Raw genomic sequence first — 25,608 nt, forward strand, 5'->3', positions numbered from 1 at the left:
ATGGAGATTGCCCACAGCACACAGCAGGAAGAAATGCATGGATGCAGAATCAGATTTGGACCTTGTTTTTATTTTTTTGCCTTAAAATGCATAGTATTCTCACTTTGCGTCTTGTATTCCTTTGAAGTCTTCTACTCAAGGTAAAGTGGGTTGAGTGGTAAGTTTAGAGCAGGGACCAGCAAACTCATCAAAGACTAGGCAGTAAATATTTCACATTGCCATTGTGGCATGAAAGCCATGGTCAGGGACCAGCAGTTCGCGTAATGGCTTTGTTGCTGGACTCCCATGTAGTCGACCGCAATTCAAGTCCCGGACCCAGCGGCTTAAACTCACGCTGGGCGCGTGTGCATGCATGCCCGAGATCCTGAGAGGAGAATGGAGAAGGGATTGCGGTGTGGCCATCCCCCCTGGGGGGTGATTTCTCGCTTTCTGTCTGGTGAGTGCACGCGCCCTAAAGCAAAAACCTCTTCAAAAGAAAAAAGAAAAGGAAAGCCATGGTCAGTACATAAACAAATGAGTGAAGCTATATTTCATTAGAACTATTTGCAAAAGCAGACAGCAGGCAGGAGTTGACCCTCATCACAGTTTGCAACGTTGAATGGTGTGAGGAGAGCAAAGAATCTTTGAAATAACTGATATGCAGGAAAAAAGCATGGATGGCCTGATTGACATTGGAGGCCCTGGTCACGTAGGATAAGTTGAGATCTTATGTTTGTCTAATTGATGCTTCCAAAGAAATTGGAATGGAAGCAGTGATTATACTAGAAAAAAATAATTTTAAATGAATTTAAGAAATGAGAACATTCATAGTGTACTAGGTGGGATTCATGAACAGAAACATAAAGGTACCAGATATCTTTTAAACAGGAAAATAAGTAATATGGGCATCTCAACAATAAATAAAAATGTAAGTCCTATTTCTCTGGTAATACTTTTCTACAAGTGGAAAAAGAAATTGACTCAAGAACTCTTACCTGTTAGATCACCAGGAAAGTCATGATGTATTTTTTTCTATGCAGAAATGTGTCATGACTTCCCCAACAACCCAATATTTTGTGATTACTAATGCTAACATGTAAATTACATGGAAATATATTTAACATAGTATACCAAGGGAATGCTAAGAATTCATTAAAATTAATTCAAGCTTAGGAGGATGAAGCTTAAATGCACTGGCAGTGAGTATTAAAGCAGTAGTAGGCCAGCCTCATAGCTTACTGTTAAGGGAGTCAGATTCAAAATGACAGTAATTTGTGCCCTGGCTCCTGTGGCTTGTAAAACACACTGGGCACATACGCATGGGTGCCCAAGATCTCAACAGGATAAAAAGATGGGAGAAGGGATTGCAGTGTAACCACACCTCATTGGAGGTGGCCATCTCCATGTCTTTCTGTCTCTGGCAAGTGCATGTGCTCTATGGCAATTAAAAAATAAATTTTTAGAAGAAAGTCTAACTTACAATGTTGCTGACAAAGACAAATGTAAAAGACCAAGTGATCATCTGTTAAAAGAGAATTAGATGAGGAAAGAGGGAACTGGAATAAGAAAATAACTGCATAATTGTTTCTCTTTCATAAATAGAAATTAAACCCCCCTTTACTAATTTTAAACTTTGAATTATAGATATTTAAGGTTTTTTTTAAATTTACATTCTATTGGGATCAGCAGTTGGCATAATGGCTATGTCATGGGACTCCAATGTAGTCGACTGCAGTTCAATTCCTGGACCCGGTGGCTTAAACTCACACCGGGCACATGTGCATGCATGCCCAAGATCCCAACAGGAGAATGGCGGAGGAAGGCACTGTGGTGGTGTCATGCCCCATGGGGGGTGATTTCTTGCTTTCTGTCTGTGTCTGTCTTTCTGGCAAGCACATGCACCCTATAGCAAAGACCTCTCAAAAACAAAAACACTCTGCATTCTATCATTGTACATCTCTATATGTTTTTTTTTTTTTCTTTTGGAGAGATTTTCACTGTAGGGCACGTGCGCTTGCCAGACAGAGAGAGATATAGAGACAGAAAGCGAGAAATCACCCCCCAGGGGGGATGGTCACGCCGCAATCCCTTCTCCTCCATTCTCCTCTCGGGATCTTGGGCACGCACGCACACGCACCCGGCGTGAGTTTTAAGCCACTGGGTCCGGGACACGAACCACGGTCGACTACGTGGGAGTTCAGCGACATAGCCATTACGCTAAATGCTGGTTCCCTCTATATGGTTTTTCACAGTACATGATGATCCAAACAAGGATATTACCATATATATTCTTTCCAACAGAAAACCTTACATTCTTTTGTTAAGTGGTTAAGTGTTTCTTCCCTTTGCCCCTCCAGAGTCTCCACCATGTGCCAGAGAAAAAAATCCCCAATGGGGCCTAGCCATGCCACCATTACTTTTCCTTCTCCTTTATCCTTATTCTCGTGGGAATCCTGGGCACAGCCAGCGTGCTATTCAAGTCTCTGGATCCAGGATTCCAACCTAGTCAACCATGTTGAATACTGCTCCCTCCACACAGGGCTTAAAGACTGCCATGGGTGCTGTCCTGTGTGATTTTTTTTTTTTTTAATGGAGATAATCCAAGTGAAAAAAACTGAGTAAGTACGTAGATAGGACTAGGTCAGCCAAACTTATTCAAACTCTTAATTGCCTAAATCAACTATAACAAGGGGGAATTTGAAACAATTATCTTATAGTTACTCCCACAAAAGACCTGAAAGATGGCTTTATAAGGAAATTACTTCAAACTTTGTAAGCACTGATAATTCCCATGATATGTGAATTCAGGTAAATACTGAAACACAAATCTACATTAGTTCTTTTTATTAAGCTACTATACATTAGATAACTGATTGTGCAAAATAAATAAAATCATAAATGTAAGACACTACTACATTATTTCACAGGTAGCAGTAACCCAATAAATACCAGTTCTCAGTCCCTTTTTCTGTTTTACTAAGAGAATGCCCAAAAAGTGAGACTCATGTAATCATCTCTCGTACAAATAAGTGTTAGAATCCTAAACAAGATGCTCTTAGCTAGAATTCAGTAATAAAAAGAAAAAACAAGTCACCTACGGTTAATTTAGGATTCTGAGGATAGTTCAGTAATAGACTATTTAGTTTTACATCAGGACCAGCAGTTGGCATAATGGCTATGTGGCTGGACTCCCATGTAGTCACCCATGGTTCAAGTCCCAGACCTGGTGGCTTAAAACTCACGCTGGACATGTGTATGTGCGTGCCCAAGATCCCGGGAGGAGAATGGAGGAGTTGGGATTGCGGTGTGGCCATCCCCCCAGGGGGTGATTTCTCGCTTTCTGTCTCTGTCTCTTTCTGGTGCCCCAAAAAACAAAACCCTCCAAAAGAAAAAAAAAAAAAGAATATTAGTTTTACATTATAAGAGCCATGATCATCAAATTTAACTTAATAAAATTTTATAAAAAAACATTTATGAACCAAGTATGGGAAAGAACTCTTCATACACCATAGAAGTTGCCACTTTTTTTTTGGAGAGGTTTTTGCTAGAGGGCACGTGCGCTCACCGGACAGAGACAGAGACAGAAAGCGAGAAATCACCCCCCAAGAGGGATGGCCACACCCAATCCCTTCTCCTCCATTCTCTTGGGATCTTGGGCACACATGCACATGCGCCCGGCATGAGTTTTAAGCCACTGGGTCCAGGACGCGGACTGCGGTCAACTACATGGGAGTCCACTGACATAGCCATTATGCTAACTGCTGGTCCCAAAGCTACCACTCTTATTAACCTAGTAGCCAAAAACAAGTAACAGTAGAGACAATTCCATTAAAATGAAGACCATATATTTATTTTTGATATGCCTACTGTTTATAATTATTCTAAAAATTGCAATCTGTGAGATATAAATGAAACAAGATGTATGTGAGAAAGGAGGCCTAGATTAGGACATTTTATATAATTGTCTTCATAGAAGACACAAATTAAATTTAAATTAATACTAGATTGGCAAGATGACTAGGAAAATCTAGAGGCAATCTACAAAGTATATGTACTGAAAGAAACCATGTATGGAAAATAAGAGCTCTTTCAAAGTAGCAGAAAATAAAAGATAGGGAATGACCTTAGATTGAAAGGTATGACTCCACAAAGAAAAAAAAATCTACAAAATTATACCAAAAGGTAGGAAAAAAATAGAATATTATGCAAAGTAGGGGAAAAAGAGATAAACCATACTATTATATACCAATATTTTAAGAGAAATATGCTTGAGGGAATAAGAGAAGAGAACATGATGATAATAGTATTTGTCTTTAGGTTATGTACTGGGGATTTCTTGTTCTGAGTACTACATTTTTCAGCTTTTCATAAAACAAATATGCATTACATTATTAATAAGAAAAAAGAAATATTTTTAAAAGTACACTCTGGGAAAGTGAATAAATTGATGTTTTTAAAAAGCTGTCCCAGGACCAGCAGTTAGCGTAATGGCTATGTCGCTGGACTCCCATGTAGTCGACTGCGGTTTGAGTCCCGGACCCAGTGGCTTAAAACTCACGCCGGGCGTGTATGCGTGCGTGCCCAAGATCCCGAGAGGAGAATGGAGGAGAAGGGATTGCAGCGTGGCCATCCCACCTGGGGGGTGATTTCTCGCTTTCTGTCTCTCTGTCTGGCGAGCGCACGTGCCTTATAGCAAAAACCTCTCAAAAAAAAAAAAAAAAAAAGCTGTCCATAATGGTAAGAGTGATAAGATTGAGAGCAATAAATTAGGGAGACCAGTGACAACCCAGATGGAGGAGGTGAGATGACAAGTCATGTCGCTGATTTGCCAGTTTATGCAGATTACCATTACTGATGAGACATTTCTAATCATTTAGAAGTAAAGTGACAATTACTAGGATAATGTAAATTCTTATTTTAAACAGACATTTTTCATAAAATGAATTCTTTCTTGTATTTTTAATAAAATGCATGATTGTGTTGTTTTGCTTTCTTTTTCTGAGAAATGATAACACTCAAAGAAGAGCTTAGCACATCAGTATTGATCTGATCTCTTCCTCAGGATTTAAGACTTTGGGAGTGTTTCCTCTTAGTTACAAATACACAATTAATCTCTGATTTTGTACTTGATGCAGTGACATCAAACAAAACAAATATAATAAAAGACATGCCCCTTACTCTTTAGTCCTTTGTTACTGGATTAGTAAAGGAAGGGTCATTAATCGATAATGAAAAATTTTACTAGATATGTGTCAAAGATACAAATCTTTGACTTTGTTCATTTTCTGTTCATAATTCATTTTCTATTTCATTGATGTCTCCATTTAGCTTTAATCATGCTGTTTGTTTTCTAACTTCTTAGGGTGAAAACTTAAATTATCAATTTTTACGTATTCTTTTTTTACAGAAACATGTAAAGCTATTGACTCTCCTCTAACCACTGCCTTAATCATGTCTCTCAGTATTTCGTGCGTGGTACTCGTTGTCACCCATTCAGAAATATTTGCTAATATCCTTTGCGATTTATTCTGTGTTCCATGAATTTACTTTCTTTATATAAGAGGATTTTTCTAGGTATCATATTTTTGCTGATTTTTTATTTAAATCTGTGGTGGTTACAGAATATATTGTTCGTCAACTCCATTTCTTTTTTCCTGTCTTGAGTGAATCACATTTTAAAAATATTCCATGGTATCTTCTGTATTGAAATCTTTGCTGTAATTCCTTTCGTCAGGCAGTTGCTCTGAAGACTACGGTATGCATCCTTACAATAGTCTACCTTCGGCTAATGTTGTAGTACTTCACATATATGAGTATAATTCAATTCAAGTTTGTATGGCTTTCTCTGCTTATTGTTTTACTTTTACACATGTTGTAAACTTCACAATATATTGTTATGTTTTAAAATGGAATAGTCTTATAAATACAGTTAAATTATTACGTGCATGTGTGTCCATGGAAATTTTTTAAAAAGATATTTACAGTAACTCAGATATTTACCTATTCTAATGCTCTTTGTCTTTCAGATCTCTGTTTCCAACTAGTAAAATCCATTCTTTTCCCCATCAAGTATAACTTGTACTTAGCCTGAAGAATAACATTTCCTGGGAACCAGCAGTTAGCGTAACGGCTATGTCGCTGGACTCCCACATAGTCGACCACAGTTCACGTCCCGGACCTGGTGGCTTAAAACTCATGCCGGGCGCGTATGCGTGCGTACCCAAGATCCCAAGAGGAGGATGGAGGAGAAGGGATTGCAGCGTGACCATCCCCCCTGGGGGGGTGATTTCTCGCTGTCTCTCTCTGTCTGTCTGGTGAGTGCATGCACCCTATAGCAAAAACCTCTCCCCAAAAAAAAAAAAAAAATCACATTTCCTCTAGAGAAGTTACAGTGGAGACAAATTCTTTCCTCTTTCGTATGTCTGAAAGTGATTTTTATTTCTCTCTCTCTCTCTCTCTCTCTCTCTCTCTCAATTTTTTTTTTTCTGAGAGAGAGAGACAGACAAGGACCACCAACAGGATTTTCATGCCTCCATCCACTCCCAGTCTCAGCCAGCTGGGATCATGGGCATGTGCACATGTACCCATCATGTTCAGGGAGGTCCCAGGAGACAAACAGGACTTTTCAGCATCTAGTTGTGTTACTACTGTACCACTACTTGTCTCTCTCCTTCATTTGCATGCATGCACACAATCCCGAAGGGAGAAATGGAGAAGAAGCGATTGTGACATGTCTGTCCCTCATGGGACTGTTTTACCACTTTCCTTCTTTTTCTCTCTGCCTCTCCCCGGCAAATGCTTGTGCCTTCTAGCAAAGATTCATACAAAAATTACTTACTTTTAAACTCTTTTAAATTTGTTATGACCAGATGATAAACTTTGGCCATTGATATTTATTGATTTAGTGATTCTTTTATCATTCAACATGTAGTCTATTTGGTAGATGTTTCATATGCATTGAAGAGACTGTTCTTCAGTTGTTTTGCGGGTTAATCTATAAATGTACTAGATCAGTTGGTTGGTAATGGTATTCAAATCTTCTATACTAACATTTACCTACTGTTTTTTTGTTACTGAGAGAGGGATGTTAATTTTGTCAACTCTGATTGTGGATTTGTTTATTTCTTTTTCTGTCTGTCCTGTTAGTTTTCTTATATTTTGTGCTTTTTTTTAAGTAACTATACACACAATTAGAATTGTTGTGTTCTTTTATTTAAGATACCTTTTCATCTTTATAAATATTCCTCTTCATTCCTCATGACACCCTTTGTCTTAAAAGTCTAGTAGTAATATAACTATCAATTTCATGAAGCTTACTTAAGTATGGTGCACACTTTAACACCCTTTTACTTTCGATGATTTGGTGTTTTTATTTGGTTGTCAGGAAAGTGATGATGCTTTTTTGCATGGAATACATAGAAAAACATGTCAGGACTTTCCCAGCAACCTAATATACCTACTGTGACTATTTTGTAGACAAAAGCCATGCCTTTTAATTGGTATAAACTATAAATACATAAATTATATTATGTAATTACTGACTTGTTTGATTTTGCATCTACAATTTTTATTTCTTACCTGTACTTCCATTTTTCATTCTTTTGCTCTTTTTCTGCTCTCTTAGGTTTTTTAAAAAGTGTTTTAATAGTCTGTTTTATTTCCTCTGTTTTCTTTTTAAGCTATACCTTTTTACATGTTTAATGGTTGTCATATGCATTACAATATATATCCATAAGAAATAAAGATTACAGTCTACTTATAGTTAATGTCGCATCCTTTCATTCAGCTGTTTAATTTCATTTATCACCTCCCCCATTCTTTGTGCCACTGTTGTAAAACACTGTCTCTACATACATTATAAGCCCTACAGTAGCATATTGCAGTATTTTTTTAATTTGTTTTTTTAAGAGGTTCTGGCTATCAGGCATGTGTGCTTGCTGGAAAGAAAGAGACAGACAGAAAGCAAGAAATCATCCCCCGGGGAGATGGCTATGCTGCAGTCCCTTCTCTAGTCTCCTCTTGGAATTTTGGGCATGCACACACGCACATACCCGGTGTGAGTTTTAAGCTGCCAGGTCCGGGACTCAAACTGCAGTCGACCATGTCAGAGTCCAGTGACGTAACCATTAGTTCATCTGCTGGTCCCCTATATTGAAATTTTAAACAGTAAGAAAAAAGAATTAAGAGAAAAAGAAATGAATGAAAACATTTTCTACTTACCCACATATTTGCTATCTCAGTGCTCTTTACCTATTCCCATAGATCTGATTTTCCATCTAATCTTTTTGCATGTATTTAGAAAGCTCTGGCAGAAAGATTGTAAATAAGTCATAGATAACTAGAAAACTAAGCAAATATGTGGACAAAAACATTTGCTACTTCCAGGGAACCAAAAAAGCTAAGTAGAAAACCCAATCATCGCACAGTGGGAACACTATTTTTACACTAACATATTAATGTAAAAACAGAATTTTGCCATAACCAAAAATTGCAATTTTGCACTCTTAATCTTTTTTAGTGGGAAATCAATAGATAATGTTTGAAACTAAACATTTAAGTTAATTTTTAAAAGTCAAGAAATAGTCATAGCAACAAGTGAACGTTGAAAAGGGGAAGGTAAATTCCAAAGGGGATAGTTGAGACTTGGCAGGGTTTGCTTCTGGAAACTAGGACGGGCTGGATGGGGGCAGAGAAAGTTACTCTTGAAAGTAATTTTTTTTTTTTTTTTTTTTTGCTATAGGGCGCGTGCACTCACCAGAGAGACAGAAAGAGACAGAGAGACAGAAAATGAGAAATCACTCCCCGGGGGGATGGCCACGCCACAATCCCTTCTCCTCCATTCTCCTCTTGGGATCTTGGGCGCGTGTAAGTTTAAGCCACCGGGTTCGGGACTCGAACCATGGCCAGCTACATGGGAATCCAGAGACATAGCCATTATGCTAACTGCTGATCCCAAAAGTAAGTTAATTTTAGAAAGCATGAATGCACAAGAAAAATGTTAACATATTATAAAAGATTTCTGAGTATACACATTGGGATGGTATTCACTAAGGTATATAGCCTTAACTAAAAGAAAGAATAGTACCTCTGGTCTATTTTAACAAGTGAGAAGTAGTCAGACCAGAATAGATGATGGTACGTTTTATGCATTTAGCATTAGAAAATGCTCTGGTTCCATTTCTCTATGAGGGAGTCAGCATGAGCATGGAATGGAAACACAAAGAATCAAGTATTTTTACCTGAGGCCTAGCAGTGATGAAGATGAGAGAATCTTTATCATTTTCTAAATTTCTTTTTTTTTTTGGAGAGGTTTTTGCTATAGGGCATGTGCACTCACCAGAAAGACAGAGAGAGAGATAGAAAGCAAGAAATCACCCCCCAGTGGGGATGGCCATGCCGCAATCCCTCTTGGGATCTTGGGCACGCACACACACACACCCGGTGTGAGTTTGAGCCACCGGATCCGGCACTCAAACTGTGGTCAACTACATGGGAGTTCGGCGACATAGCCATTATGCTAACTGCTGGTCCCTCATTTTTTAAATTTCCATCAGTTTGATTTTATGTTGTTTTCATGTTCATCCTTATAGCCTGATGCATTACTTTTTCATTTATTTTATCTGTATTTCATGGTTTCTCTTGTTTTTCCCACTTTTTCCTCTTCTGAAAACACATATGTAGATCTTCAAGATTTTTTTGTAATGCTCCCTAAATAACCAAAATCAGCTTTATTTATGAATATCTGACTGTGAGTAGAATCTGAGGAAAGATCACAAATGCCCATGTCATCACTAAAATTTCTGGACTCTTTGTGCTTTGGATAGTTTATTGTAAAGATTCAAAACAAGCATAGGGGACCAGCAGTTAGCGTAATAGCTATGTTGCTGGACTCCCACGTAGTCAACCGCAGTTCGCGTCCCAGACCCAGAGGCTTAAACTCATGCCCGGCGCGTGTGCGTGCGTGCCCAAGATCCCAAGAGGAGAATGGAAGAGAGGGGATTGCGGTGTGGCCATCCCCCCTGGGGGGTGATTTCTCGCTTTCTGTCTCTCTGTCTCTGTCTCGCGCGCACATGCACCCTATAGCAAAAACCTCTCAAAAAAAAAAAAAAAAAAAGATTCAAAATAAACGTCAAATCTATGCGGTGAATAGAATAAAATCTCATTCACATGAATAACTTTTTATCTTAAAGAGCCAGAGAGACGTGCTTTGGTCTTAAGAGGAAGGACTTAGTAAACCTGACAGTAGTGACTGGAGAAAGCCACATGGACAGTGAGGAGACATTCATTTTAAGCCATAGATTAGGATTTGGGTCAGCCAACCAGATCTATTTTCCTGCTTTCAGCATACATACATAGTTAATCAAAGCTGTGAACAGTCGGTGTCATTGGAATCGAATCTACCACTGTTTACTAGCTCTTCAATCTTGGATAAATCACTTAGTCTCTGAGTTTACTACTTCATCTTTAAAAATGTTGATACCTTTTTAACCCCAGGAAGGTTGTGAAGGAACTGACATACGTAACAAGCACATAGTGGCTGCAGGACATAATAGCTCTTGGTCATTCACCTCCATCACCATCAACTGAGCAATCAGCAGTTAAAGTGAATCCCAGATCTCCTTAGTCCAAAGAAACTTGCTCTTTAGCAAACCAAGAGTTTACACCTTTCAGCGGGGCCACTGGCTGTTGGTTTATATGTCAGAAATGTAAAAACAACATGAAGAAACATGAGGCTAACATGGAAGTACCAAAGAAGGGAGAGGTTGGGGTTTCAGACATGAAGAAGATGAGAGCAATTGTAGGACAATGTGTACTGAGACCATAACCAGAGTTCATGGCTGTGAGCTTGGAGGTGTGGCAGACCTACTGTTTCCAAAGTACTCTTACAGCTAGTACATAAATATAGATTTACCTGACAACTGATAAAATTTCAGCTTCAGGGCCCAACACTGTGCAGATGAGCTTCTTCGGAAACTCCAAGAGAAAGTCTACTCATGCAATTGCACATTCTTGTTTTCATCATATTATTGGGTTGACAGAAAAGTCATGATGTGTTTTTCTATACAAAAATGCATCATGACTTTTCCAACAACCCAATATTTTGACTGCAAGAGACTACAATTATTACCTCTTTTCACTACAGCTTTTTCTGTCACTCTCCCCTAATGTTAGGGGCTACTGGAGTGGCTGCAGGCTTTTTGAGGATTCAGCTAAGGAAACCAAATTGGGAATGCATTTATTTCGTGTTTATAGAATCTGTTATGGGTCACAGAAATGTTCATGTATAGTTAAGTTATTGCTAGCTGTTCTGGTGTTGGAATAACTCCTAGGAATAATCCTGACCACCATGAAACCTTGTAAAAAAGGGACAGCTTGAGATGTTAAGCCTGGTCTAAACATTTCTCACTATAGCTGTCACTCAAGTGTGTGGATAATGATGCAGAAACAGTGTTTGAAATGTGTGGTGGCAAATGACCTGTAGTAAATTTCCGCAATTCTCAGATATGTAACATTTCAAGGGATGAATTCACTTCTCATTAATACGTAAGTCAAATGAAAGTTGTATTGTGTAAGTATATATGCAATGATGCACCAAATGTAAATACACATTGTTTTTATTTTTTTCATGCAATTTGTGCAAAATGTCTAAAAAATTTTATGTATGTAGGGCACAAAACCTATAGAAATATGACTGGCAGTGGTACAATGTGTGTGAAGTCATGTTTTGTGCTTCCTAATATACCATGTCTCATAACCAACAATAGGTTTTGAAGCTGGAAGGTTGTTTTAAAAACCATTACTATTATAAAACAAATATCACCAGCCATGTTTCGGACTGAATTTTGTTCCTGTTACCTCTTTGGAGATGATATATTACAGAATTTTCAGTATGAAAAAGTGTTTGAAGGTTATGTAACCAAACAAATTATAGAAAAAAAAGAACTATGGTATGTGTCAGATAAGTAATAAAAATCTTGTGTTGTTTCGCATTGATTTTATAATATCTGTATTTGTTAGTTTTTAAAAGTTTATAATTTATTGTAATTTCTTTTTTTTTTTTTTGGAGAGGTTTTCCCTATAGGGGACATGCACTCGTCAGACAGATAGAGACATAGAGACAGAAAGCAAGAAATCACCCCCCAGGGGGGATGGTCACGCCGCAATCCCTTCTCCTCCATTCTCCTCTCGGGATCTTGGGCACGCACGCACACATGCCCAGCATGAGTTTTAAGCCACCGGGTCCGGGACGCAAACCGTGGTCAACTACATGGGAGTCCAGTGACGTAGCCATTACAGTAACTGCTGGTTCCCTGTAATTTATTTTCTCATTTCAAATAAACATGAACTTTTCTAGAACATTTTGTATTAATAATTCTGTGAGTTTTTTTTTTTCCTCCTAAGAGGGCCTCATCAAATTATATAAACTTCAAACCTCACAAAACTTGTAATGACCCCTGGCAATGAGATAATGTAGGATAGAATAGTTTCTCAGGGAAGGGATATTAGTTCATTCCTAACACTGCTGAGAGTATCTAGTTAATAACTAAACTTGAAACTCAAATGAATCATTCCATAGATGGGATTACTCTCAGAAATAGTTTTTTTTGTTTTGTTTTGTTTTGTTTTTTGCTTTTAGTACCAAACTATGGACTCTTAATTCTCCATCACGGATCAGTGGCATCCTACAGCAGATGCTGGTCAAAGCCTTTGGGCACCTTTATGCTTAATGACTTCTCTTTCAAATGAGCATGAAGCTTCTCAGGCCTTCCCATATCCTCCCAGCAATACGAGGCAGCCAGGACATAGGACCTTGAGATGCGAAAAAGGAAAGTTTGTGATCCTCTCTTTTAGTGCTCCAAGGAAATACATTACCTAGACTTTTCTCTTTCTAGGAAACTATGAAATCTATTAATGTCTTACAAATCAGAAATTGGATTTGATTGTGACTGAGATAAAACCTGACATACTTTGCATCAGTGATTACAAATTAAATCTTAATATTTTGGACATTCACAAGGTAATTATTCAGATACAAACTCCTGTTATGATTTTGTTTGATGCATCCTGTATTACTAGCCTTCAAAAATCTCTAAACTTCTTTAGATCTTGTCATTGATTACACATTGAAAATTGAAAGGGAGTAAACTAGATTTCCGCTTTGTATTATTTTTTTTCTCATGTAAAGAGCAAGTCAGCCCAGTAGATTGGATTACCATAGGATCAGTTTTCTTTTTCTTTTTTCTTTTTATTTTTTTGGAGAGGTTTTTGCTATAGAGCGTGTGCGTTCACCAGACAGACAGAGAGAGACAGAGAGACAGAAAGCGAGAAATCACCCCTCAGGGGAGATGGTCACGCCGCAATCCCTTCTGCTCTGTCCTCCTCTCAGGATCTTGAGCACGCACGCACACTCGCCCGACGTGAGTTTTAAGCCACCGGGTCCACGACGCGAACCATAGTAGACTACATGGGAGTCCAGTGACATAGCCATTACGCTAACTGCTGGTCCCAATCAGTTTTCTTCTTTAAGGAAGAGTTGTCATCCTGCATTGGGTAGCACCTATGATTTTTATTTAGAATTCCGTAGTTACCAATCTCTTACTTCCAAAGGGCAAGTCCCTTGATGTTTCCTTGGGAGACACTGACTGAAGACTACATAGATAGAAAAGAAAAAGGTGAACAAGATCAAATTAATTTAAGAAAGATCTAATTATTTTACATTTGACTCGTATCTTGTTTATTATGACTAAAATAATCTGATCCTTTAATTAAAGAAATGTTTGGCATTTCGATGGCCAGACCATGGCATGGTGGTTAAGACAGCTGGATTCCCACATGGCTGGCTGCACAGTTCAAGTTCTGTACCCTGTGGGTTAAAAAACATGCCAGGCACCTGTGTGTGCATGCCCGAACTCCAAAAAGGAAGGGGAAAATGGAGGAGCAAGAATGTGGTATGACCATTCACCAGGAGAGGTGGGTTCTTGTGCTCTCTCTCTTTCTCTCTCTTCCTCCAGTGAGCACATATACTAAAATAAAATTTTAAAAAAGACATGTTGAACTTCCTGATCTAGAAGCCATTAGAATAAAGAGCCAACTGAAGAGTCAGCAGAGCAAATACATGAAGCTGAACCATCTTGCTAATCTACAAGCTAAGCATTTCTTACATGGTTTACATGCCTTCTGCCTGGATCATACATCTGCTTGTTTGTGTGTTCCAATCAGACAGCATTTCATTCTTTTCTCTAAAAACGTATACAGTTTTTAAATTTTGTGATTTATAGGAAGCTACATTTATTCTTTTGTAGCTCTTGGTGATAAAATCTATTTAGTAGTTTCCTATCTTCTTGGTCAATGCTTATGCCTCTTAGGGTTTTGATTCTGTTTTGTGAAGAGAACAAAATTGTCTTAGGTTAAATGACATTCCACTTGAGTCTTCAGACTACATTTTTTAGGTCAGTCCTCCTCTCTTCTTTTCCCTCCACTTCTATGTTTGTTCTTCTCCTCCCTGGCTCCTTGTCCTGGATTTCATTGCCATTCAAGAAAGGTGAGAGAGCAAAAAAAAAAAAAAAAAAAAAATGGAAAATCATGCCTACCGGAGACTTTGTGAGCTACTTTATCATAGACCAATAGAAATGAGTGATCATCCACTTAATGGAAATATTTCTCAGAATTGTAGTGAACTGGAAATTGAGCATTCTGCTCTGGAAGAGGTGCCATCTTAATCCTGCTTCAGATATCACTTTGAGAAAATATTCACCCATGAAATGGAAAACCTTGGATGAGATTACATATCTTTCCAGCCTCCTGAACCTGAGGTTCAAGCTGCATTTTTGTTTGTGTTTAATCTACATTCCTCACTGAGTCCCCAGGGTTCTCCTTAACAGTTTGTCTCTCAAGTCTTCCTGCCCTTATTTCAACCACCAGAGAGATATCTTTTTTTTTTTTGGAGAGGTTTTCGCTATAGGGCGCTTGTGCTCGCCAGAGAGACAGAGAGATAGAAAGCGAGAAATCACCCCCCAGGGGGGATGGCCACACCGCAATCCCTTCTCCTCCATTCTCCTCCTGGGATCCTGGGCACGCACACACACGTGCCCAGCGTGAGTCTAAGCTGCCGGGTCCGGGACTTGAACAGTGGTCGACTACGTGGGAGTCCAGCAACATAGCCATTATGCTAACTGCTGGTCCAAACCAGAGAGATACCTTTAGAAATCCAAGTGGCAGCAAAATTCTGTGTATATCTTGACTCTTTGATTACATTATACTCAGTGTCCTTTGGTACTTCTTGCATGACTATCAGAACTCAAGGCTTAATACATCAAGGTACATCCCAATGTTGCTTAGGTCTTTCATTTCTCTATGTAGAGAAGATTACTAGCTTTGCCAGATATGGTTATATCACACATTTTTTACAAATTAACTCAAGACTATATTATAGAAACATTTTTTAATAAAAAATTTTAAAAGGCAATAGAAAATGTGGCAACCATTAAATGTTAATACATTTTTGAGACTCCAGCTAACCAAGGTAAAAAGAGAAAGCTAATGAATAACATTACTTGATAAGAGAAAAGTACCAATTTCTCAAATAATATCTTTATAACTTATGATTTCTTTTTTTTTTTTGGAGAGGCTTTCACTATAGGGTGCGTGCACTTGCCAAACAGACATAGACATAGAGACAGAAAGCGAGAAATCACACTCCAGGGGGGATGGTCACGCCGCAATCCCTTCTCCTCCATTCTCCTCTCGAGATCTTGGGCACGCACGCACACGCGCCCGGCGTGAGTTTTAAGCCACCGGGTCTGGGACCGAACTGCGGTTGACTACGTGGGAGTCCAGCGACATAGCCATTACGCTAACTTCTGGTTTCCATAACTTATGATTTCTTAATGCAATCAGATCACATCATTTCAATAATCCCAGAATTTCTTCTGTTCTCCAGCACTCTCATACACATTCGAAATCTGTAAAATGGCATTGATAATAGCTTTTAGAAACTGTAATTTTCGTAGGTCTAAAAGAGCCACATATTGCCAATTTCATTGAATTAAAGCCCATGATATTGTTTAGGAAATTAGTTATATAAAGAAAGGTTTCTCCCACCTTTAGGTCCAGTCAAACCTAATGCTCCAGTGGAAGTTTATTAAATCTCCTTCCAGAATGCCTTTATAAGCAAATAAAAATAGTTGTCATTTTTCCTCTTCTCATAAACAAAAAGAATATACCATGTTTACTGTTATGTGCCCTGCTCTTTAGAAAAACTTAATGTAGTTTCCATATCACTAGCCTTTTAGTAATTGCCTCCCCTTTTAAAAACAATTCTAGGAGGAAGTCTTCAAACAGTTCACAGAAATGCATATTATAAAAAAATTACACAGGGATTTTAAGTTGCTTTTGTAATGAAATACGCTTGTACTTAAATTCCATTTTTGCATAAACTTTTTTTTTTTTGAGAGTTTTTTTGCTATAGGGCACATGCTCTCACCAGAAAAACAGAGAGAGACAGAAAGTGAGAAATCACCCCCAGAGGGATGGCAATGCCGTAACCACTTCTCCTCCATTCTCCTCTTGGGATCTTGGACAAGCATGCACACGTGCCTGGCATGAGTTTAAGTCACTGGGTCTGGGGCTTGAACCGCGATTGACTACATGGGAAGCCAGCAACATAGCCATTGCGCCAACTGCTGGTCTCTTGCATAAACTTTTAACATGATTTATTTTACCAGTCCTGACTGATTTATTTATTTATTTATTTTTAGATTTTTGCTATTGGGCACGTACACTTGCTGGAGAGACTGGGAGAGAGAAAGCATGAAATCACCCACTGGGCAGGATGCCATGCCACAATCCTTTCTCCATTCTCCTTTTGGAATTTTGGGCACACATGCACATGCACATGCACCTAGCATGAGTTTCAAGTCACTAGGTCCGGGATTTGAACCATAGTCGGGCATGTGGGAGTCCATCCCCTTAACCACCATGCCACCCACTGACCCCACTATGATATTTTTATGAGGTAACCACTGATGTTATCAGGAAAAATCTTTGTTATTATAAACAATGTTGTAGTGACTAACATAGACATTATGTACACGTGTGCATATATATGATTAAGATAAATGCTCAGAAATGGAGTAGTCAAAGCAAATGGAAAATGCATTTGCAGTTTGGGTGGGTTACTGGCACACTGCCTCCAGAAGGGCAGTTTGGGCTCCTGCCAAGCATTAAATGAAAATGGCATTTCCCTGCATCTTCACCAACAAAATGGGTTGTTAAATGGTTGCAATTTTTTTCCAATGTGATAAGGGAAAGTAGTATTTTAGTACAGTTTGCATTCGTATTTCTATTACTATGAATAAAGTTTAGTTTTTGTTCTGTTAAAGATCATTTTTATTTCTAATAAAAAGTGTATTAATCTTACCCCCCCCACACACACACACACTTACTGTTATGTTAAGTTGTGGGTCTTATTCTTATCATTTTCTAAGAGCTTTTTATATATTAGTGAAATTAGCATTATGTTTCTGTTATAAATTTTAAATTACTTTCCCAGGTAACTACCTGTATTTTGACTTTGGTTATGTTTTGTTTTGCCAAGAGCATGATTTTGTTAAATGTGGTCAGTCTATTTATCCATCTTTTTTTAAGAATTATTTTATTTAACTTTATTTATTTACTTATTTTAATTTGACCAGAGAGGGACAGAACACGAAGAGTGAAAGAGAGAGAGAGGTGGATTTCCACATGGCCCACCATGGATCAAGTCCCAGACTTGGTGGGCATGTGTGTGTATGCCTAAAATGCCTAAAATCCCAAGGGGAGAATGAAGAAGGGATTACAGCATGGCTATTCCCCCCTGGGAGGTGATTTTTCAGGTTGCCCCTCTCTGTCTCTCTCTGGGGAGTGCACACACAGTACTTCAAAAACCTAAAAAAAAAAAAAAAAAGCCAAAAAACAGGACTCACATTACGTTTAGATTTACATTACATTTCTTTTTTTGTTTGTTTGTTTGTTTTGAGAGGTTTTCGCTATATGGCGCATGCGCTCGCCAGACAGATGGAGAGACATAGAGACAGAAAGCGAGAAATCACCCCCAGAGGGGATGGTCACACTGCAATCCCTTCTCCTCCATTCTCCTCTCGGGATCTTAGGCACGCACGCACACGCGCCCGGCGTGAGTTTTAAGCCATCGGGTCTGGGACGCGAACTGCGGTCGACTACGTGGGAGTCCAGCGACATAGCCATTATGCTAACTGCTGGTTTCCCTGAGATTTACATTACATTTCTAAGTTAAGTTAGGGAGAACTGACATCTTTGCGGTGTTGAATCTTCCACTTAAGAAGAGCTCTGAATTTATCTTTCTTTTTATAAATTGCCAGTGTAGCACTTTGCCAGAGAGAGGGAGACTGAGAGAGAGAGAGAGAGAGAAAGAGAGTGAGGGAGAGAGAAAGAGAGAGAGAGAGAAAGCATCCCTGAATGGGGACTGGATATGTTGTAATCCCTTCTATATTTCTCCATCCTGTTGGTATTTGGGGCACACACTTATACCCACTCATTTTTAAAGCTGGTCAGGACTCAAACCATGGTTGGCCATGTGGTATCTGCCTCTCTTAAACACTAGACCATGGAGCCAGCCCATCACTTTTCATTTGACTATGTTTTTTGTGTGTGTCCTTCTGAAATGCTTGCCTCACACAGAACTATTACACAGTTCGTTTGATTTTTTTCCTCCCCAGATATATTTTTTGATGCAATTAGAAATGGGATTTATTTTTCTGTTACATTTCCTGGATTGTTGCTGGTATATATCAAATCTATTGATTTCTACATATTAATGTTCTACTCTGCTAACTTATTGAATTCTCCTACTGCTTATAGTAATTTTTCAGTTGATTTTTAAATTTTCTAAGTATAAAATCACATCATCTGAAAGTAATGTTAGTTTTATCTTCTCCTTTCTATTTTATATAAGCAATATATAAATATATTATTGTTATATGAAAATGTTGAGAATACAGAAATATTTTGAATCACAAACACAAATCTGTCCTAATTTTCCTAATCACCTTTCCTATATGTAATCTCTATTTATCTAAACCTCTTTCTGACAATATCCTATTTGTATTTAAAGTAATACATAGTTTTGTTATTTATTTTCATATTTGGAATATTCTTTATATACTGTTCATTTGTATAGTTGACTTTTAATTTTTTTTCAAATAATCACAAACATACAAAGAAATTACAAGTAAAAAACAAAGAATTTATTTTCCTGAACCATTTGAGAGTAAGTTACTGACCTGATAGTCTATAACCCTAAATAATTGAGTTTCATTTTCTAAGAATGTTATCTAATAGAATCATCAACATCAGGTTATCATTACCAATACATTAAAACCATTTGTATTCATCGGATCAGAGAAAGGGAGCTAATAGGATATATGCATATATAAAAAGGTTTCCGTTGTTGGTTTTTAACTGATAGAGGGCACAGGCACTCACCAGCCATAGAGAGAGAGGAAGAGAGAAAGCACTCCTCAGTAAGGTGTGGTCATGCTGTAATTCCTCCTCCATTTCTCTATCCTGTAAGGATTTGGGGCATACATGCAAACATGCCTGACATGTATTTCAAACCACGGGGACAAGGATGCCAACTGCTCAGTGGACCAATGTGGAGTCCAGCTTCCTTTAGCATTAGCCCCAGGGCCAGCCCATGACCTTGACATTTTTTAAGATGATTGGGCAGATATTTTGTAGGCCACCCCTCAGAGAGGGTAGGTGTGATTTTTCTCCTCATGATTGAATTCATGTTACACACAGGAATACCCTGACAGAAACATCCCAGAGGTTAATCTGTGTTCTTCTCAGTGTGTCTTATCTGGTGGCACATGATTCCATTTACCCCTTTACTGATTTATGCTAATTTCAATTATCTTACTACAGAAGTGTCTGTCAGGGTTTTCCACTGTAGTCTTATTCTGTTATTCTTTGTAATTAAGCATTTTTTGAAGAGTCCTTTTGAAATCATGTTAAGTAGCTCACTTTTCATTAAAATTGTTTATTTGCTTACACTTGTATGAACATGCTTTGCTGTTTTATTTCATGGATTATCACTAGTACCATTTATTGAGTCATTGGGAAAGTCATCTTTGCATAGAAAAACATAGAATAATATGTCATGACTTTTCCTGACAACCTAATATTTTGATGATCAGATTATCCCTGATTTGACCAGTGAGAGCTTCATCAAGCTGACTTCTCTGTCCTTATTTCATGTCTCTAAAATTTTTAAGCATTTCCTTGTTTCCTGATAAGCAAGATGTTTCAGACCTACCTCATACTTCTTGGATCTCTACCTAGAATTGCCCATTTCTCCATCTAATCCTATTTCCTTCTAGTGGAATTTGGTAGTTAGAAGCCAAGGTATGAGCACCCACTATGCTTAATACTAGAAGAGCATCTCTTCTCCCACATCGTATTAATGAACAGAGCTGGGGAATAAATGTATATGTATGTGTATATTTATACACATATCTACCTAATGGCACATAACTCATATGTATGCATTTTTTAATTGCCAGAAGGCACATGTTCTCACTAGAGAGTAAGACAAACAGACAGAAAAAGACAGATTGAAAACAACCTCCCCAATAGAACATGATCGTACCATGATCCCATCTCCATCTCTCCATCCTGCTGGGGTCTGAGGAATGGACACATACATGCTCAGTGTATTTTTTCAAGCTGCCAGGACTGGGATTTGATCAGTGGTTAGACAGATGGGATCTGGCTCCCTTAACAACTAGACTATGGGTTGGCCCTTTATGCATATGTATTTATATACATACATCTTTTCTTTGTTTTTTTTTTTTTTTTTTGGAGAGGTTTTTGCTATAGGGTAGGTATGTGCGCTCGCCAGACAGACAGAGAGAGACATAGAGACAGAAAGCGAGAAATCACCCCCCCAGGGGGGATGGTCACGCCACAATCCCTTCTCCTCCATTCTCCTCTCGGGATCTTGGGCACGGACACACACGCGCCCGGCGTGAGTTTTAAGCCACCGGGTCTGGGACGCGAATCGCGGTCGACTACGTGGGAGTCCAGTGACATAGCCATTATGCTAACTGCTGGTTCCCTACATACATCTTTTCTTATATATAGTCTGTAACCATCTTATATTCTGAAAACCACAAGTTCATATTGGATATAGTAGCTATCCTGATTTAATTGTTATACATTATTTTAATGTACTGAAAAATCACATTGTATGTGCAATATTAGTAAAAATTTTTAAATAAAAAATTAAAATGATTCAATATTCCGGGCAATGCTTAAAATCCTTCTACTACAACCTGATCATGAAAAAAATCACTAAGATAAAATTGTTTAAGTGCTCCAAAAGATACAGGTTATTTTGGACAGTGAAGCAGACACTCTTTCAAAGATGAGCACTTCTCTTTATCTTTTCGTTATTTCTCTATCCTCTTGTGTACCAAAGAGGTAATCCTGAGATCAGTTGAAGTCTCTTACATAAAGTATGACAAGGGCCAGTGTCAGGGCAATGTGGGGGTAGTGCCTAGAAAGAAAGACATGGACAGGCGTGCCGTGTGATCTGACCTCCTAGTTACTGTTGTACAGTCCAGGAAGACAAGCTTTATTCATCTTGGAATTCACGTCATTCTACCTCTCCCCTCAGGTTTTCTTGGATGTGAATTTTCCTTTGGAAAGTACCTCCCTATACTTAGAATAATTTACACCAGCCTCCTTGTGTTTCAGGAGAATCTCTATTCTCCCTTCAAACCCAAATTAAGAATGGCATCTGTGAAAGGGGGAGGGGAAGGGCTTCTGGAAGACTAGTGTATTCTTTTTTAATATTAATTGACACAGAATAAACGTACGTTTTTAGGGGGGAAAAAGGTAAGATCGTCAGGGATGGTGCACTTTTAGAACAACGTTGACTTGTCCTGAATAAATGCTCAGCCAATAATGAATCATTTAAATTGGCCTGGACTGCTGACATTTTTTCTTAATTTCTGAAAATAATGCTATTCGAGTAGCCAGAATCTTTTATGAGTGATCTGTTAACGCAGTTGTAACCTGTTCCCTTGGAAGAATTTGTTCTTTTTAAACTGGTGCATCCTTTTGAGGTTAGCACTGAGGAGAATGCACTGTTCCCATGAGAGAGGGTGTGAGTAGGCAGTGTTCAGGGAAAGATGTACATGTTAGTGGGCTGAGAAATACTTTCTCTGACCTTTTTATCTTTAGGGCCACCATGGCTAAAATTAATTCTTCCTTTCAGAATGCTTAGAATGTCTTTCTTCGCATGTTGATCACATACTGGTTTGTACTGTGATCCAAAGATATGACCTACTTTGGTAGTAAAATGTTCCTCTCTGAGACAGGAACCATGTCTTCACCATCTTCATAGGTGCCACTGTGCCTGGGCCTTCGCTTTAATACTTGGAGGGTGCAGTGATTAAGCCTTCTGGATTACCAGAAGATGAGTGTAGAGACAATGCCGGAGCTACCAACTACCTTTTTTCCTCCCAGCAGGAGGATGTGGGCCATTTGATCTTACATTTAGCTACACGAACCTGTGCAATCTAAAACCCTTTAAGTAAGAATGCCTGAATCGTCAGAGTTAAGATCTTGAGGACTGGCCATGGAAGTCCTAAGTTAAAAAGGCAGCGAAGAAGCACATATTCAAGGATTTTCTGCCAAAGAGCCCCAACTTGGTCAGAGAATGTCCCCAGCAGCTTGGTCAGCCATCTGTGAGTCAAGGCTTCAGGGAGCAGCTCTCCATGCTAGGCTGCATCTGCTCCTGCTCCATATTGCTGCCTGGCTACCCTTGACTTTACAAAGGCTCTTTGGCTAAATAAATGACAAAACTCAGGTCTATGTGTATGGTCTCTTCCCACCAGTATCTTTTTCTTTTTATTTTATTTTTTTATTTTTTAGGTTTTTGCCATAGGTTGAAGGCACTTGCCAAAGAAACAAAGAGAGACAGTGAGAGGGAAAGTGAGAAATCACCCCCCAAAAGAGGATGGCCACAGTGCAATCTCTTTTCCTCTATTTTCCTCCTGGGGTCTTGGGATGCATGCACATGCGCCCGGTGTGATTTACAAGCTGCCAAGTCTGGGACTTGAAATGCTGTCGTCCATCTGGGAGTCCAGCACCTTAGTCACCGTACCATCTGCTGCCTCCTGCCCTACCCCCACCAAATATCTAATTTGTATAAAATGTCCCAAGAAAAATATGAAGGCTGAAATAGGGAGAGGAAAGTGGGAGAAAAATAAGTAGTGTTCTAAATAGGTCTTTAGGGAAAACTAGTTGGATGTCTAGACAGAATGTACATTTTCTCTGTCTACTTTACCTTATGACTTTAATCTGTAACTTAGAGGAGAAGTTGAACAGATAGAAACTCTGTATTCAGCACATAGGTTAGCAAGGGAAAAATATGGTCAGAGAAGCCCTCAGTTTTAAGAACCAGATGATCAACCCACAAGGCAAGTTTCAGTTATGAGAAAAGTATTCATATGTGACTAAGCTGTGTGCAAACAGCAGAACATACCAACCTGTGGCCTGGCCAGTGTTTTATTTTTAGCAAATGAAACTTCTAATTGTACCAATAATAAACTCCATGTCCTTTGGTAAGTAGCTCAAACTCTCTAGCATTTTGTTTCCTGTTCTACCAAGGTGTAGCTTGAATTAGGCTCTTTAATTTTAGTTATTTATCTCCTAAATGTCAAATAGTGCAAAACCACGATGAGCCAAAACTTGAGAGTCTTTGCTCTTGAGATCACATTCTAGCCAGGAAAAAGTTTAGTATGTAACTACATAGTCAGCCAAATCGAACACAACTTTATCAGATTATATTTTAAAAATTCCATGAAATCATAGGGAAACAAGATTATTTTTTGAAAGAGAAATTTTTGCTATAAAGTGCATGTGCTCACCAGAGAGACAGAGAGAGGGAGAGAGAGAGAGGAGAGAGAGAGAAAGTGAGCAGTCGCCCCCTGAGGGGTTGGCCATACCTCAATTCCTTCTCCTTCATACTCCTCTTGGGATTTTTTTACATGAACATCCACCCACCATGATTTTCAAGTCACTGGGTCCAGGACTCAAACCGCACAGCTGGCCATGTGCCATAGGTTGAAGGCACTTGCCAAAGAAACAAAGAGAGACAGTGAGAGGGAAAGTGAGAAATCACCCCCCAAAAGAGGATGGCCACAGTGCAATCTCTTTTCCTCTATTTTCCTCCTGGGGTCTTGGGATGCATGCACATGCGCCCGGTGTGATTTACAAGCTGCCAAGTCTGGGACTTGAAATGCTGTCGTCCATCTGGGAGTCCAGCACCTTAGTCACCGTACCATCTGCTGCCTCCTGCCCTACCCCCACCAAATATCTAATTTGTATAAAATGTCCCAAGAAAAATATGAAGGCTGAAATAGGGAGAGGAAAGTGGGAGAAAAATAAGTAGTGTTCTAAATAGGTCTTTAGGGAAAACTAGTTGGATGTCTAGACAGAATGTACATTTTCTCTGTCTACTTTACCTTATGACTTTAATCTGTAACTTAGAGGAGAAGTTGAACAGATAGAAACTCTGTATTCAGCACATAGGTTAGCAAGGGAAAAATATGGTCAGAGAAGCCCTCAGTTTTAAGAACCAGATGATCAACCCACAAGGCAAGTTTCAGTTATGAGAAAAGTATTCATATGTGACTAAGCTGTGTGCAAACAGCAGAACATACCAACCTGTGGCCTGGCCAGTGTTTTATTTTTAGCAAATGAAACTTCTAATTGTACCAATAATAAACTCCATGTCCTTTGGTAAGTAGCTCAAACTCTCTAGCATTTTGTTTCCTGTTCTACCAAGGTGTAGCTTGAATTAGGCTCTTTAATTTTAGTTATTTATCTCCTAAATGTCAAATAGTGCAAAACCACGATGAGCCAAAACTTGAGAGTCTTTGCTCTTGAGATCACATTCTAGCCAGGAAAAAGTTTAGTATGTAACTACATAGTCAGCCAAATCGAACACAACTTTATCAGATTATATTTTAAAAATTCCATGAAATCATAGGGAAACAAGATTATTTTTTGAAAGAGAAATTTTTGCTATAAAGTGCATGTGCTCACCAGAGAGACAGAGAGAGGGAGAGAGAGAGAGGAGAGAGAGAGAAAGTGAGCAGTCGCCCCCTGAGGGGGTGGCCATACCTCAATTCCTTCTCCTTCATACTCCTCTTGGGATTTTTTTACATGAACATCCACCCACCATGATTTTCAAGTCACTGGGTCCAGGACTCAAACCGCACAGCTGGCCATGTGGGATCCAGTTACCTTAGCCTCCACTCTATCTGCCAGCCCCTACACATGGACTTCTAAATATTATCATACCAGTGTGTGTATGTATACATATACTGTTTAGAGGTACTGTTTTATAAATATAATTGTCACCTCTGTCTATTAAGTTCCTGTGGTACTTAGTCAATTAGCCAGCAAGCTGTACTGAGTAGCAGTTTAAGGGACTGTTTGTAGCATTGCCTTTAGCCCTGGGCTAGCGTGTTTTCTGCCCTGGGCTCCGTATGTTAGGGTGCACACAGATCAGGTCCCCAAGACACCAAATTTCAACAC

Source organism: Tupaia chinensis, unplaced genomic scaffold, assembly GCF_000334495.1.
Source record: "Tupaia chinensis unplaced genomic scaffold, TupChi_1.0 Scaffold139341_1, whole genome shotgun sequence".
NCBI lineage: Eukaryota > Metazoa > Chordata > Mammalia > Scandentia > Tupaiidae > Tupaia > Tupaia belangeri.